The sequence below is a fragment of the Parambassis ranga genome, chromosome 9 (assembly GCF_900634625.1).
Source record: "Parambassis ranga chromosome 9, fParRan2.1, whole genome shotgun sequence".
Lineage (NCBI taxonomy): Eukaryota > Metazoa > Chordata > Actinopteri > Ambassidae > Parambassis > Parambassis ranga.
Window position 1 is genome coordinate 221,194 of NC_041030.1, and position 17,987 is coordinate 239,180.

Here is a 17,987-nt window from a genome sequence, read left to right on the forward strand (position 1 = left end):
ATCCATGGTTCAGTTCATATCACGGTTCTGAGGTCACGGTTTTCGGTTCGGTTCGGTTCACATTAAGGTTTTTTCTACTTTTAACACTCTGGAAATACCAGATGAGCATAAAATACATAGCCTATTTATCCAACATTCAACATATTTAAGAATCAGGTCAGTGTTTCTGCTACCATTACCATTATTAGAAGGTCAAGTTATTTCAGGTCATTTCTTTTTATTTTCTATATAGCACCAGATCATAATAGAAGCCATTTAAGATAACCTTTCCTATAGAACAGGTCTATACCTTGTTCTTTTATTAAAAAAAACTAAACCGTTCATGTTATTTATCTTGTTTGCACGGCAGCATGTCATTTCTCTCTGCATGGCTGTGTGCTTACAATTCACCGCTGCTGTCTGCACACAGAGACGCGATGCACGTACACATGCACAGACAAACAGACACATGCACAGAGAAAAACACCAACACACGTGAGCTCATACTCCCATCTTCGGGCAGAGAACGTGTGTTGCTTTGTCCACCGTTGTTCATGACATGCTAGTTGGATAGCCTGAACTTTATGACTACGCTAGGATAAGCTAACGGTACTGATGTCTGCGTTTTATTTTTGCCATTGAAATATGCTATTTACATCCTGCTCTGTAAGCCATGACAAGACCTTCGGCAACTTTACGCATGATTGGACGCAGAGTGTTGTGGGTCTCCACTGCTTTGGCTGCAGCTGAAACTGCTGCGTGAAGCTACAGTGACTGACCGCTTGTAAATACATGGTGGAGGAGCTCACGGCCGCTGATTGTCGAGGACAGTAGCCTGACTGCAGAATGATACCTGCTTTCACGTGACTAGAGTCACTAGTTGCTTTTGATAAATAAAAAGGTTTGGAAAGCCCCCCAATGTAGCGAGAGAGACACTGGCAACACTCGTCTCTATGCTGTGGTAAAAATGCCTCCTTGCATTAACTTAAGGTGCATGTCCAGAACCGAACCAAACACAAGCCCTCAAACCGAAACACGTGTACCAAACGGTTCGGATTTTTCCCCTGAACCGTCCCACCCCTAATACATACCCAAAGCAATTCAACAGCTTCTGGTCAGTTGACATTTTTTGTCATTATATTGTGTTCATCATACAGTAATATGTTGACATTTCTTTACAAAATACCAAGCAGTGATTAGGCACCAAAGCCTAATCTCTCTCTGCAATTGTGTCTTTCCCTCATTTTTGTCTACAACCATTCATCCAATCCTTAATTGGAATTTGAATACTTAAAATCTTGGTGTGTCCACGCTATGGATCAAAGTAAATGCAGTGCCAAGTTAATAAAGTTTTCTGAATCTGAATTTACAGGGGTGTGGGAGTGGCACAGGTACCAACAATCAACTTCGATTTCTTGAAAAGGCAAGAAAAAAATTAGTAAACCCAATTCCCTTTTGATTCTAAGTCTTCGATACTTAAATTGATTAAATTGAGATGCTGAGTGCAAAATTAATCACACAAGCTGTTCAAAATTTACTCAGCCTAAAATGTTGTTACTTGAGCAGACTTAATTGAAAACAGGCTGAGATTAGAGACGGTAGGTTTTCTGCTCTAAAAGAGAGTCACCTTCAAGTCTGCTTATAGGAGCTGTCTGATGCTATTGTATTTTAATATCACAGCACATATCAGGACAACTTCATTAACACTGCATGTATCAGAACAACATAATTAGCAGAAATTACGCTCTGTGGCGGTCTTTCATGATCAAATGCTTTTAAGAAACATTTTAGTGTGCAATATATTCAATTAAAAATCATGAAGCTAGATCTATTTTTAACAGCAACTCGCGTGATTATTACTGCATCACGCTATTGACTTCACCACATACAAGTTATTGCTTTCTGTGGTGGTCCATTCTTGTGTGTTATTCTCTCTGAACCTTTCACAATTTGAGCCAAAACATAAACAGGAAAATGGGGCCTTTGTTATGTGACACTACAGCAGATGTTAGTGATTTTTGTTCACAACATGGGAAGATGCAGCATCAGAGGTTTCACAAATGTTATTTTCAAAGAATGAGTGCTCCTTTACATGTTCATTTTTTTCTTATGCACAGTTGTATTCTATAATTAAACAAATTTTATGTATATAGTGCTTTTTTACAATTAGAATAGTCTGAAGGCATTTTACAGAGACCCAGAGCCTGAACCCCCTTAAGAGCAACAGTGGCAAGAAAACCTTTTAACAGGAAGAAACATTGAACAGGACTCAACAGCCGGGTAGAGGAGAAGACGAGGTAGACATGAAAGAGAGAGAGAGACAAACATGCAGCAAAAATCATAAATTACAGAGAACAAACATGACAGGTGTTGCACCTTTCTCCTACCACATCAGTAAGGCCCTGCAAACCTGTGGCTACCCCAACTGGGCACTCATCAAAGCCACAAAAACAATACCCCTAACAACAAGAAGAAGGACAACAACCGACGAAGAAAGAACATCTCCATTCCATATGTGTCAGGAGTATCAGAGAAACTCTGTAGGATCTTCAACAACCATGACATCCTGGTCCATTTCAAACAAATGACAACACTGAGACAGAAACTGGTTCACCCGAAGGATAAAACTCCCAGGGAGAAATACAGTAATGTCATATATGCAGTCCAGTGCAGTGAGGAATGCTCTGATCTGTACATTGGAGAAACTAAACAACCACTCCACAGAAGAATGGCTCAGCACAGGAGAGCCACCTCCTCAGGACAAGACTCAGCTGTTCACCTCCACCTCAAAGACAAAGGACACTCCTTTGAGGACAACAATGTTCACATCTTAGACAGGGAGGAAAGGTGGTTTGAAAGAGGAGTCAAGGAAGCATCTATGTTAAGCTGGAAAAACCTTCCCTTAACAGAGGTGGTGGCCTCAGACATCATCTTTCTACCACATACAATGCAGTGATTCCATCCATTCCCAGGAAGTTTCACACCAAGTCACATATTCACAGCAAGAACAAAGGGCTGTCACCAGTCCCCCTCCGGCAGTCTCATAGTCGTTAGCCAGTCGTTGAACACACCTGGCCCAGTTAGCCAGCTTTCACAGGTAATTATGGAAACATTTAGTGCTATTGTGTGTAAAGTTTCACCCAGACCCACCAACTGAGGTCTGCAACCACATATAAACCATGTTTCCCCACCAAACAGAACTGATGAAGCTGCTTGGATGAGCAGCGAAACTTCTTCAAGAAAACTCTACAAGTCCAGACGCCTTGCTTCAATCTTCTCTACGTATCATGACCTGGATGACTGAGAATCTTCATCAACAAGCAGTGGAATGATCAGTGGCTGGACTGCAGGTCTGGAGGCAGAGAGAGGCTAACTACAGTATACGTTTTACCACACAGAAAGGTTTTAAGTCTAGTCTTAAAGGACTGGACTGGATTGGTAACTAGAACAGGAGAGATCCGATCTCTTTTGCTGATTCCTGTCAGAACTCTAGCTGCTGCGTTCTGGATCAGCTGCAGGCTGTTAATGGAGTAATGTGGACATTCTGACAATAGTGAGTTGCAGTAGTCCAGTCTTGAAGTAACAAAAGCATGGATGAGTTTTTCAGCATCACTCTGAGAGAGGATGCTCCTGATCTTAGTAATATTACAGAGGTGAAAGAAGGCGGAGGTCTTAGAGACCTTTAATATGAGAGATAAACGACATGTCCTGATTAAAAATAACTCTGAGGTTCCTCACAGTCTAATTGAAGTAATGCCATCCAGAAAGAGAATGTTATCAGATAATCTAGTTCTGAGAAAAAAACGTGCAAAAAACCTTCAATAACAAGACTATCAATGCAGAAATGTTCTGAAAGGTTCATCAGTGCTTTTAAGAGCAAATAATGTTGGTTCTTCAGTCTTCAATTGACATCACTGGATAGAATGCACCTAATAATCCCTATCTATCATGCCATCGATTTTCTATTTATGGAAAAAAAAACTTTCTCTTCAGTGTTTTGTCATTTACCTACCAGGACAAGAAAACTCATATGTTTACACCCACATCACATTGTGATTGGTCAGTTGTTCCTTTGCAAACTCTGTGACGGTAGATGGCACTTAAAAGCAACACCGTAACCCACTCTAGTATTCACTGCATAGAAGTGAAAGAAGAAGAGCTGCAAGGAGACAACCACGGTGGAAAGTTTCTAGTGGAAGCCAAGCAGAACATACCAGGCATGTTACAATGAATGACCTATCCTCAATTAATACTAACTCTTAAAACTTTAAATCTTGAAAGAAGTTTGTGTGCTTCTGCGTGTGAACTTGATTTTGTGTTGTGTAAACTCTAAGCTGTGATAAACAAGCAGCAGGAGACCACCTTGTTAACGTTGTTTATGCTCAAAACATAAACTCATAATCATTGTTTATTTAGTTAGGCTTTAAAAGTTAGGCTTTATCTTTTTAGCACTTAGAACTGGTGACATTGCCCACAAATCTTAAGATCTGTCATTTTTTGTTCATGTCTTTATGATCCATTAAGGCTGATGTTTAGGTACTTAAAGCCCTTTATTTGCTGCTCATTATTTGTTTTGTTTGTGGGCTTTGAATAATGAAAAATATTTCTCTCTAATCTTGCTCTTAAGAATGCAGTAATTAACAATATATATACATAGGTTAGGTTTAGGTGAAGAATTGGTTGAATGCCATTGATTGTAATCACAATGTCAATACCTAGGTCAAATCTGAAACACACAAGTCACAAGTCTAATTTAATAAGGCTATATTGTGGTCCATACACAGTCGTTGGGTCACATTGGGTTTTCTGGTTGAATGTTCAGCTCAGGTTTAGAAGGCCCTACAAGTCATGATCAGATGAACATGACTTAGAATAGGGTGATGCACATCTTTAGCCCATCACCCAAAAATCCACTTGATTGCAGGAAATCATATATACTTAATCCAAATGTTCATTGGGTAGACCTTCAGCTGTTTTAGCTTCACAGAATATAAACAATATTGTCCATCTCCATAGGCTGCCCGTATCAATGGGTTTTGGCCGCACAAACTGCCAAAATGCATGGCACAACATGAGTACAACCCATATGTGGCTGCATGCAGGGAAAACATTGTCACATCCTACAGAATCTCACTCCAAGGTTTTTTGAAAAGTTGGCAGCTCTGGTCAAAGGCAGACTACTGTGCGCTTCTACAGCTTTCTGGAATTAGCGACCTATCGACCAATCAGAAAGTAGCATTGTTGCCGGACAAAGGGTGAGTTTCAGTGGCACCGCGTAGAAGAACTAATTATTGACATTTGCTTCGATGGGTTTGCTTATACAAACTTGATTTCCTTATCGGAGTGACGAACATCTGGAATCCCAACAGCAAAAGTGAACGATGCTGCTGTGTTTTGGTGCGTCGCTCTATTAACTCCGTGTAGAACGTTAAGTCATATATGTTCCGGCTTTGACGCTAGCGCATTTGACCGTAATTTTAATCGGCACAGAGGGACTTCTCAACAGGGGCAGTGACATTCAACATTTCCTTCAAAGTTGTTTATTATTATTATTATTATTATTATTATGCTTATGTTATAAGCAAACAAAATCCATTGAATAAAGCATAGAATGCTTTTCTTTTCTCTTTTCTGTCTCTTTATTGTTGTATGTATTTATTCATTTTACTTCTTACCAATTATAGAAACATTTTGACATATTGACACTTTTTGGTAAAATAGGAAGTCAGCGCCGGACCGCCCTTCTTTGGAGCGATATGATATATATGATATAATGGTGGCAGTGTAAAGGGCGGAGGGAGGGGGGGGGGCTGGACTACACACATACACGCACGCACGCATGCATGCTCGCACAGCCACTACAGGGAAGATGGAGGACGGTGTGACAGCGGCGAAGTGGATCTCCGGTGTACAAAATAATTTCTGAAAGCAGGTGAGTCGTTCTGTGGTTTCGTCTGTAGCACCCGTGTCAGCCGATACCTGCAGCACAACACTACGTTTAAAATCTGCAAACATCTTTGTTGGTTGTGTAGTACGTGCGGTTTGTGCTGTCGACTGTTGAAGAAGTAGATTCAGGGAAAACATGATGGATCGGTTCAAAGGAGAAGCATACAGGGACTGAGGCGGGGAAAAAACGAAGCTCTGGTGCAGCGACAGCGTTTGGGCCGAGCACAGAACCCTCGGATGAATAGATCTGCCCGTACAGAGGCCCTAATACTGGCAGGTGCCAAAGCTGGTGCCCCATATCACAGGTAGTTCCACTAGCGTCAATGTGTCGACGCACACATGTCGCAACTGCATATTCATTGATATTTTCTAATGTGTCTTATTTTCTTAAGACACATAAAAATTAAACATGAGAATACAAATAAAGAGTAGAATAAGGCATTGGACAATAAAATTATGAAACGTGTTGATAATAGGGTAGCTCATAGCACCAAGTCAGGCCATGCTGCAGCACTGGCTTGTGCAAAGGTGTAGGAAGTTGCAGCTGGTATAGGTATAGGCTAGCATGTGCAGGAGTGAATCTGAGAAAAGAGTATGTGATAGTGAATCTCAGCATCCTTTAACATACTATTGAGAGGAGTTACATTTAACATTCACATGCCTTATCACCTCTCAGGATGCTTTTTGCTATAAGAATTCATTAATATGAAAATTTGAAGTCTATTATTACACAATGGGGATGGAAGGGAAAACACTTGTAATGAACTCCTTATGAGCCGGGTCCTGTTCAAGGTTTCTTCCTGTTAAAAGGGAGTTTTTCCATTGCCACTGTTGCTCTTAAGGGGGTAACATTGAACTGAATTGAGCATATGGTACTATTAGATCCTGCAGATATAATGGAGCTAGTTCATTAAGAGCATTGTAAGTAAGGAGGAGTATGCAGAATCAAAATTCTTTTATGGGGTTTTTTTTTTGTTTTTGTTTTTTACAGACATACACGATCCCAACTAAGAATCAAAAACTGGCATAAAGTTGAAATATAACATATAATAAATATAAGTAAGCACAAGTAGCATCTCAATCCCTGAGTTTGATGTAAAGAAACATTTACTACTGTATACACATTTACATGGTAAAGAGCATAATATCCAAGACTAGAAAAATTTGATTGCTTTGATTGCTGCATGCTGAAGGATTTGCTGTGAATTACTGAAGAAGCTAAATTCTTGAATTTATTTGAAAGGTTCAAGAAAAGGCCAAAATTGAAATTTAATAGAAGGCATTGTATCAGTAGCTGAAAAGAACAAGAGATCAGGAATGAGCACATCAGAGGGACAGCTCAGGTTGGCTGTTTTAGGGACAAAGATGGAGAGGCTGTATTGAGATGGTTTGGACATGTGCAGAGGAGGGATGGGGTAGAAGAATGGAGGCATAGATAGGAGTGATGGCTGCTGGAAAAGTGCCTCTGTATACCTTTGTGTATATTCCATTCAAAATGAACTTTTCTAACTAGAATAGTCCTTTACAACATTAACAATGTCTAGACTGTATTATCTTTATTGAAAACATTTTTTTTAAATAAAGACAATTCCAAGTGACCCCAAACTTTTGAATGGTAGTGTATGAAGTTCGACTCCTTTGCAAATCACTGCACTGATGTATGAAAGTGAGGCATGTGCTGCTATTACCTAGAGACAATTTTGATTGCTATATAAATAAAATTGAATTGAACTGAATAGAAGTCAGGCCAATGGCTTAAAGTACAACGTTGTTGGCTGACGGGGGCTGGCTCCAAAAAGTCTTCAGATCTGTTTGACTCCCACTCAAAAATGACCAACTTCTCTTAAGAAGTAGTTGGTCAAATAATCTCAAAATAATTTGATGTACTAAAAGATACTAAGCCTCTAAAATCACTAATTTAAGGGGGCATGGTTGGCGTGATTAACAGGACTTGCTTTAAATCACTGTTTTGGTTGTTTGTTTGGTTGTTTGGGGGGAGCAGAAGGCTCAGATGCCGCATGCTTCTTGTTTTGATTGTATAATCACAAATGATGTTGTTTTCTTCTTATTGTTGAGGGTCTCTACCTAAAGTTTCAATGTTTATTTACGTGTTTTACGGTTCATCCTAATTATGCCGTGTTCTACACACCCTTGGTGGATTTAAATGGAATATATTTGGTAAGTTAAAGTTATCTTTTACAATGTCTTGTAATTTTAATGCACTTTGTCATATAGCAGACCATGTATGATGACTACAAACTGTTTTTACTAGTGTTACTGTTTTCACAGGAAATTTAGCAGTAGCTAATTGCATTAATGTAAAGGTGCATGTGCATTGTTATTTATTTACCTAAAGCCTGATTTAAAAAGTCACGTTTTGACAATGAGCTGACAACGTTTGTAGGTCAGGTGACAAGTTGAACTGCATTAAGTACTGCGGCGCATAAATGTATGTTGATAACCAAAAGTGGTACTATGGTATGTAACAAATCCTCAGCTCATAGGCAGCACTGACAGGCTTATATGTCCTCCATCATTCATCCTAATAACTTGCATTTACAATAGTGGTCGTGGATTTGTTAATCATGGCATTACATGTGATATGTTTAATATTTATTTATATGTATTTATTCAAAGTGTCTGATATTACCTATATATGATAATGATGATGATATATAGATTAATATACCTGGCCAGTTTGGCTACGTGTGATTATAAATACTCTGACCCAGAGGTGTATGAGTCTCTCTCTAAGCTGTGTGTATCGTAGCTGATGTGTCCTGCACTTTGTACAGATGGGCTGTCTTAACACTAAAAGCTTAGAGTAAAGTTTGCAAGATATTTAATCAGCTCTTTGTGTTTTTCAGGAGATGAGGAGGGTTCCCATCTTTGCTCTAAACACAACATCTGTGTTAGGATGGCATGAAGGCTTCACCTGCCCTGAAGCCCAGTGTCCTGGGCTGCATTTAATAAATATTTCTACTGATGGGGCTCAAATTCCAGCCTTGTAATTACATATATCAGCAAAACCTACATCACTTTTGTTTTTACATTAAGTAATAATATAGTGTACTTCTGAGACTACACAACACACTCTTTCTTAAGAGACAACATAGTAATTAACTGTAAAATCTAATCCTTCACACTTTCTGTCACTCCACAGTGTCAGAAAATGAACTCAACATACCTTCTCACCCCAAAATGTACACCAGAAGCATTACCAAAGCGCAGCACAGTTGTGAAACGCTTCTATTTTGGTCAATGAGAGTATTTACACAAGCTGTAGCAGACAATCCAGGAGCATCGCCCCACGCTGCTCTGCGAGAGATACACGCCGGTTCTATTTTGGCACTGTGCCATGCCCAAGAATCGCCAATTTGCTCCAACCTCATTGAGCAGACACCAGACACCACCATTAGACACCAGAACACCAGAGAGCTACTGTAAAGTAGAACATATAATCTGTCTAGGGATTTTTATAAGACTATTATAAAGTATTATTAACCTCTTAAAGTAAGTGGTTATCTTTGGTGTTTATCAGTAAGTGTCTTATGTTTTATTTTGATATTCCACAAATTAAAACTGTATAACTTGCCATGAGTAACATGTCACAAATGTATATTAATTAATGTTATGGTGATACATATGATTCTGATACATCAAATAAAAGTAACAAATACCTTAATAACTGGTGTCATGACTGCAGTGGCATAGGAAGCATTAAAAATGTGGGGGGGACACCTTCTGTGGGTGGGTGGTAAAAAAAAGTACATTAGTATAGTATGAAATATAATAAGTCAAAAGTCAAAGTCAGCTTTATTGTCAAATCTGCTATATGTGCTGGACATACAGAGAATCGAAATTGCGTTACTCTTCACTCCGCAACATATAACATATAACTAAAGACTAAAGATAAATATAAAGTGTAAAAAAATGTACCTACAATGAGGCACACACAAAATACAAGGCACAAAATGAAGGCACAATGCAGTGAGAGTGCAAAAGATGTATAGTGCAAGACAGTGCAGTTGGTATAATATGGAGTGGTTTAACTTATAACAGCTTATTGAGACTGGTATGAGAGTGCAAAAGATGTAATGGTGCAAGACAGTCTAGTTGGCATAATGTAAACAGTCCAGGAATAGTTTAAGTTATAGCAGCTTATATGAGACTGGTATGACATGACTAAGGTGCAAGAGAATGCACAGGGTAAAGTGCCTGGTGCACAGAGTTCCTTTTTGGTAAAGTGGCTGGTACAAAGAGTTCCTATCTTGGGTGGTGGTGGGGGGTGGTGGTGGTGTCAGGGAAGGGGGAGAAAGTGGGGCACAGCAGGGAGAGAGTTCAGCTTCCTGACAGCCTGGTGGATGAAGCTGTCCCTCAGTCTGCTGGTCCTGGCCCGGAGGCTGCGCAGTCTCTTTCCTAAAGGCAGCAGACTGAAGAAGCGGTGTGAAGGGTGGGTGGGGTCTCCTGTGATGCGGAGGGCCTTTTGGGTGAGACGGCTGTTGTAGAGGTCTTGGAGGGAGGGGAGAGGGACGCCGGTGATCCTCTCAGCTGCTCTCACTATGCGATGAAGCGTCTTCCTGCAGGTGGCAGTGCAGGCTCCATACCATACAGTGAAGCAGCTGGACAGGATGCTCTCAACAGCCCCTCTGTAGAAGGTGCACAGGATGGAGGGAGGGGCTCTGGCTCTTTTGAGCTTGCGGAGGAAGTAGAGGCGCTGCTGTGCCTTCTTAGTCAGTGATGCAGTGTTGTTAGTCCAGGAGAGGTCCTCAGTGATGTGCACACCCAGGAACTGCACACCCACCGTCGATGGTCAGAGGGGTGTGCTGACTGTGTGCTCTCCTGTAGTCCACAACCATCTCCTTTGTCTTCTCCACATTCAGGGAGAGGTTGTGGTCTCTGCACCACTCGGCCAGAAGGTGCACCTCATTCCTGTAGTTTGTTTCATCTCCACCGGAGATGAGACCCACCACAGTTGTGTCGTCTGCAAACTTCACAAAGATGTTGGAGTTGTGTGTTGGCGTGCAGTCATGGGTCAGCAGAGTGAAGAGGAGGGGGCTCAGCACACATCCTTGGGGAGCCCCGGTGTTCATTATGATGGTGCTGGATGTGTTTCTGCCGACCCGCACTGTCTGAGGTCTCCCGGTGAGGAAGTCCAGCAGCCAGTTGCACAGCAAGGAGTTCAGCACCAGCTGGTCCAGTTTGTTGATGAGCTGCTGTGGGATGATGGTGTTGAATGCTGAGCTGAAGTCTATGAACAGCATTCGAACGTATGAGTCTTTATTTTCCAGGTGGGTGAGAGCTGTGTGGAGTGCTGTTGAAACAGCATCACTGGTTGACCGGTTGGGCCGATATGCAAACTGGAAGGGGTCCAGGGAGGGAGGGAGGGCCGTCTTGATGTGTTTCATGACTAACCACTAACCAAAGCACTTCATGATGATGGGTGTGAGTGCTACTGGACGGTAGTCATTGAAGCAGGCGGGGGTGGACTTCTTTGGCACAGGGATGATCGTGGTGGCTTTGAAGCAGGTGGGGACAACAGCCTGGCTCAGTGAGATGTTGAAGATGTCTGTAAACACGTCAGCAAGCTCTTCAGCACAGTCTCTGAGCACACGGCCAAGTATGTTGTCAGGACCAGGAGCTTTGCGTGCGTTGATCTGGCTGAGAGATGTCTTCACGCTGGCTCAGGACAGGGAAAATACCTGGTCAGTGAGAGAGGATGTGATCTTTTGTGCAGGAGTGCTGTTGAGTGCTTCAAAGCGTCCAAAGAAGTCATTCAGCTGGTTCAGCAGAGAGCTGTTGCTGTCACAGGTCTGTGGTGGGGGCTTGTAGTCTGTGATGGTCTGTATCCCCCGCCACAGGCTCCGGGTGTCCCTGCTGACGCTGAGGTGGTGGGCAACCCTCCTGGAGTACTGTCTCTTCGCCTTCCTGATGCCACGGGACAGGTCGGCTCTGGCTAACTTTAGGCTGGTGTCGTCGCCTCTTCTGAAGGCAGCGTTCCTGGCCCTCAGCAGCCTGTAGACCTCCCCTGTCAGCCATGGTTTCTGACTGGCTCAAATGCTGACAGTCCTGGTTTCAGTTGCATCGTCAATACATTTGGTGATGTATGCAGTGACAGTCTCTGAGTACTCCTGGAGGTCAGTGCAGTTGTTGTGATGTTCGTTGATATGAAGTAGTTGCGATTTCCTGCGGATTTGAACAGGTTGTTAAAATATTTTAGCTACAGAAGTAAACACTTAATGACTATTTCAGAGACAGATTCAACAAAAACTCATTGATTTTAAAACATGGTGACATACAGAAACTAATTCCAAGTGAAATAGTGAAAAAACAGTTTTGTCAACCACACGGGTGCTACTACACTAACAGATGATACAAAGCCTCCATATCTGCCGCCTCTCCGCCACTCTCAGTACCAACCACAAATATGGAGTAGAGAGATGGAAATAGATTGTGCTTTACTTTTCAATTAACAATATGTTGTATATAAGTATATAAGTGAGCTTTATCATCAATGAAATAACAGCGTATGTTGATTTAACACAGTAGTCTTCTCATCATCTGGGTTTCAAAAAGTTGTTGGGCTAATACTTAAAACACTAAAAATACTAACTTTATTTTTACTTGCTTATAAAATTCACAACAAACCTTGTGGATGTGTTTATAATGATGCACTGCCTTATCTGCTACATCAGTGTTTCCCTGTTCATATAATGCACCACTGTGTCCTGACGGTTCATCACATGTATTTTATCCTTGCTGATAAGAATAGGAGCAGGTGGCTGTGCACTGGCTAGGCGAGGCTGAACCTGCCTCAGTTAGCAGGCTAACAGGAGCTAACCTGCCTTATTACAATATGGGTTAATGCTGAAAACAACTCTAACTCTCCGTGTCTTTGTTGGGAATCGCAGAGGGGGGCACGTCCCCCTCTGATATAATGGCAGCTACGTCTATGCATGACAGAGATGTCTCCAAAGAGTCTAGATCAGAGGTGTCCAAACTTTTTTTCAGGGAGGGCAAGATTTGATAATGTGAAAGTGTCCAAGGGCCAACAGTCCTTGATTACATTATTTTAAACAATACAATACACAATGTGTTTTAACATTTCATTTCGCACAGCAAACAAAGTAACAACATTTAAGCATTCAGATGAATAGATCAGAACATCTGAATTAACAGCATAACTGAGCCACAGGCAATTTATTGATAGCTACTAGATGGTTGAGATCTGGTCAGGATTAAGAGCAGCACGTACGTAAAATGTCACATTGACTATCATAGGTTGGAGTGATTTAGTGCTGACCTCAAGCAGGTCTTGTTTATTTTATGTAATGTTTACACAAGTTTGCAGTGCATGCCAACGAGACATAAAGACGTAATGACGACAGATGCGTACTGAATTACTGTGCTGCGTGTCATACACTGTACTGTTAGCAGTTCAACAACAAAGAACGTTAACAAGCAACTACGGACTGCTCATTCCAACACCTATAAAACCGTTTATAACAGTTTGCTCACACGAAACAAATTCATGTTTTACAATTTCTTGGAGAGTTGCTTATCCAGCCACCGGTAAAAAGACACAGTTCTCAGATGCAGCATTCGCTGTCACATTAACGCTGTTTTTGTCAAGGAGTGTGCAGACGGACTCAAGTGCAAGGCAGGAGACAGGCAGATGGTTAAACTAAAGTAATTTATTGTTCCCAAACACAGGGATCACAGTACAAAGGCGCAAAAACACAAGCGCGGCGCTAGCCGGCAGGAAGGAAAGAGAACACATGTGGTTGAGTCACCACGGACAAGCTCAAAAGTCTCACACCAGGCAAACAAGATACAAAAACACTCAGGCTACTGGAGAACAGGATAGCTGGAAGTCAGGTAGTAGACGAGACTAAACACAATCCCCACAAACTGGCACCGAGTGCAGGGAGGACGCAGACTAAATACAAAGGGAGCAGGGTAAAAACTAGACACAGGTGTGACACATGAGGGAGCAGCAGCAGGGAGGAGGGAACACACATGAAGAAGGAAGTCAAAACACCAGGAACAAGAGGGAGAACAGTGCCTACAAAATAAAACAGAAAATAACTGGTAAAACTGGAACTAATGCAACAGGAAATGAACTACAAAATAAAAGACCTGGCTGAAACCATGACAGTTTTGGAGAATTTCACTTGTAAAATACAGACACTCTCTGATAGGTTGAATGCATACGCATGTTTGGTCTTGTGGTGAATTGTGCCGAAGTGTTGAACCGGTGTTGTGCACCTTCAGAACCCTCTGCATTGCTGTAACCGATGTCCAAGCCCTACAGCACAGTGTGACGCACCGAGACGACGCAGAGAGCAAGCTGACAATAGTCTGCTCATAACATCACACAAATGTTACAATGAGTTAAAAAATTAGGAATTGCCTGTTGATTTTGTATGATGTACTGGGTAGGCCTATATGATGTTTAGCTGGCGGGCCAAAAGTAACACAAGATAAAAGCCATAGGGCCATAGAAAATCCGACATAAGGTGCTACAGAATTAAGGAGCTACAGAAATGCATTTTCACATTGTCAACCAGGAAGTCTGAAATGGTATGGAACATATATAGACATTGAAATAATTAAATGTTACATTTTAAGATATTAAATATTTGAGGAAGGATAACAAGTTGAAAAAAATAAGAAAAAAGCTAAATATTTAGATGATATGAAACATATGTTCTGTGTCTGTCAGGTGGCAGTTAAAAGACATCATGGCAAGACTTTTTATTGACAGGTTAAAACAAAAATGGCATAGGATAAAAACGATTTTGATAACTTTTCATCTTCATGGACTTAAATGTTTCCTAACATGATGTAGATTGGATACTGCCTATACTGCCCTAACACAGTTTGAGGCTAACTATACACTTTACTAAACAGAAAGGTTCTAAGTCTGGTCTTAAAGGTGGAGGTGGTGTCTGCTTCTCGGACCCCGATTGGTAACTAGTTCCATAGTAGCGTTGCCTGATAGCTAAAGACTTGTCCTCCCAGAGGGAACAAACAGTTCATGTCCTGGGTGGGTGGGGTCTGCAGCTATACGACCAGCCCTCCTTTGAATCCGGCTGTTGTATTTGGAGTCCAGGTCCACAATCCCCTGTGCTGTCTTCACTACCCGGGCCAAGTCCTTCCTGTCCTGTGCGGTGCAGCACTCAGACAGAGGATGCTTTCTATTGTGGCCCTGTAGATCACATATGTCAAAGTCAAGGCCCGCGGGCCGGATCCGGCCCGCAAATAAATTATCTATGGCCCCCGGGATGATATTTGATTAGTATTAGAACCGGCCCGCAGGCCGTAGCCGCCTGCTGGTGTTTTGCACGCACCAATACTACATTTCCCACAATGCAACGGTAACCCGCGAACTCACTGCAGCGCAGAAAGCGGACTTCGGCTTCATCATTCATTAACAGTCAGAGCAGATGTCAACTTTCAGCTACCTCCTCCCCAAAAAATGGTTAAATGGAAGGTGGATGCTGAGAACAGGGGGTTTCAAGCTCGGTGGGAGGCAGAGTACATGTTCACTGAGGTAAATGGCAAACCTGTGTGTCTTCTGTGTGGAGAAAGTTTGGCTGTAATGAAAGAATACAATTTAAGAAGGCACCGTGAAACGTCTAAGAAACACACAGACAAAGACAAGAATATGGACACGGAACAAAGGCTACAGAAGAAGAATGTACAGGACATGTGATTTTTCTTTGAAGGCAGTTTGTTCTTGTCTGTGTGCCTGCTGAAAAATGTTTTCCTGATTATTCATTTAATCATTAAATAATACACTGTGTTAGGTCTTGGTTCAATAGGCTACGTGCAATCATTTCAATATGTTTTAATAAACATTGAATCAGTCCGGCCCTCGGCTTATAGCCAATTTGTTTTTTTGGCCCTCTGTGTATTTGACTTTGACATCCCTGCTGTAGATGTTCGTCAGAAGCTGAGGGGAGAGTCCAGCTTTTGTTGGGCTTTCTTCACCAGGTGTGACGTGTGCACGGACCAATTCTTGGCAGAAACCTAGAACCGAAAATGAGGGAACCAAGGCCAAAAACTGAAACACTGAAAAAAACGTATTATGCCAATTATTAGTACAATTGCATTTATGGCTACAACTGTGTACTAACCTCACTAAAATCAAATGTGCACAACTTAATATTAAAGTTTCAAAGAATAAAGCAATTACAAAATTATGAACATATTTATTTAGCACATTCAAACAATACACAATATAAAATAAAATAACTTAGCTTGACCCCACTCATGTGTACATTTTATTTAAATAGGGCTAGTGCATAAATAAACATTTGTGCCAAATTAAAAAAAATGGCCAGCAGAAAAATAAATACATACATACATAGTAAATCAGAACAGCAGTCTTTGATTTTTCGAGGCACTCTACTGCAGGATCTCACTGAACATAGCAGACAACCAGGATGTGCTGTGTGCTTCTCTGTCTTCAAGCAGTTACGCATCCATGCGGCCTGAATCATTTTTTGTGCGCGCTGCTTTATTCCCACATCCAAGTGTGATCTTTATAATGCGGATCAATACCGTCGCGATGAAGTGCAGAGGGTCCGATTAGATCTCATGGAAACGCATGCTAACAGACTACGAGTGTACTTTTCAATGTTTTCACTCCACGGTCTGTCTCAACCTCTTTGCTTAGAAGACGCTTTAGTGCTGCTTTTAAAGGAATAACAGATGCATCAGAGGAGTGGATCTCTTTAATTAGCTGCTCAAATGGAGTAGGAAAAGAACCCTCAGACATACTGGAGCGTCCAGACAAGCCCAGTTGTTTCGGTGGCCGAAAATTCGGTGCATCCCTAATCCTAATGTAGGCGTTAGGATGCTCCCGGTGAGTCAGGGCATTGTGCAGTGCTAGAGAGACTGCGACTGTAGGTGAACAGATGTCAGTTTAGAGTAGCAGGAATGACGTCCTTGATGTGACTTAGGACGATCCTCTCAAAGCACTTCGTGATTACCGGTGTCAGAGCAACAGGGCCGTCATCACTGAGGCTGGTGACAGCTGATTTTTTTGGCACAGGCACAATGATGGAGGACTTGAGGCACACAGGAACTTAAGCGAGCTGCAGGGACAGGTTAAAAATGTCCAGAAAAACACCAGCCAGCTGATGTGCACACTTTCGGTACCCAACCTGACACCTTATCCAGTCCTGCAGCTTTGTTGGTGTTGATCCTCCTCAGGGTGGAGTTGACCTGGTGATGCTGTAGAACCAGAGGCTGGGGCTGCTCCTCCAGCAGTGGAAGCTGAACAGTCTGTCTGCTGCCAGGTGTGTCAAAGCATGCAAATAAGGTGTTTAAGGTGTCAGGCAGAGTGTGGTCATGGCTGATCTGCTGGTTGCCGTTCCTGTAGTCCGTTATAGTTCTCATGCCTCTCCACATTTCCCGTGGGTTGTTGTCGGCTAAGTGCTTCTCAATGCATTGTCTGTACCGGTGTTTGGCCTACTGGATGCTCTTTCTCAGTTCTGTGTCCCGCCTCTGGGTTTAGCAGAAGCTGCAGTCCTGTCTGCTCGGAACAAAGCAGACAGGACTGCCACGGTGGAGCTAGCGGGATCGCTAGCTCCACCGTGGCATCCGGTGTGTTGTAATCTAGCCAGGTTTTGGTGGTGATAGCCACACAGCTGTCCATCCTCTACGAGATGATCTCAGCCAAATCTCATCCATTTTCTTAGCCAGTGAACTTACGTTGCGAGGAAAAGACTGGGAAGAGCCAGTCGGTGTAGGTTAGTATGTAGTCTAGTGGCACGCCGCTCCTCTTACCCCTCTTTTGTTTACAGTGCCTCCTCTGTCTCCTAGGCCACAGAGGGGGGATGGCGAGAGCTGTGGTGGTCCGTTGCATCTCTGGTGGTATAAAATGCGGCTCATGAGTTGCAAAAAGTTGGCAGTTTTTTCCAATGTGCAATAGTTCAGTCCTGCTGCACTGAACTATTGCTTTAAGTGACTGTAACAGCAACAAGAACACAAACAAAACAAACAAAAGCCAAGAGCCCTGAGTTGCTGCATTAACACATGCCGCCATCTTG

The 17,987-nt window shown here is 42.2% G+C and overlaps 1 protein-coding gene across 1 annotated transcript in view; it reads left to right on the forward strand.

Moving 5' to 3' along the window:
- The first annotated feature begins 5,842 nt into the window (after positions 1 to 5,842).
- apba1a (amyloid beta (A4) precursor protein-binding, family A, member 1a) overlaps positions 5,843 to 17,987 on the forward strand; it is a 38,313-nt gene continuing 26,168 nt past the window's right edge. The window contains exon 1 of the mRNA XM_028414581.1: positions 5,843 to 5,911. The gene's annotated coding sequence lies outside the window, so the exon portion shown is untranslated. The remainder of the gene's footprint in view (positions 5,912 to 17,987) is intronic.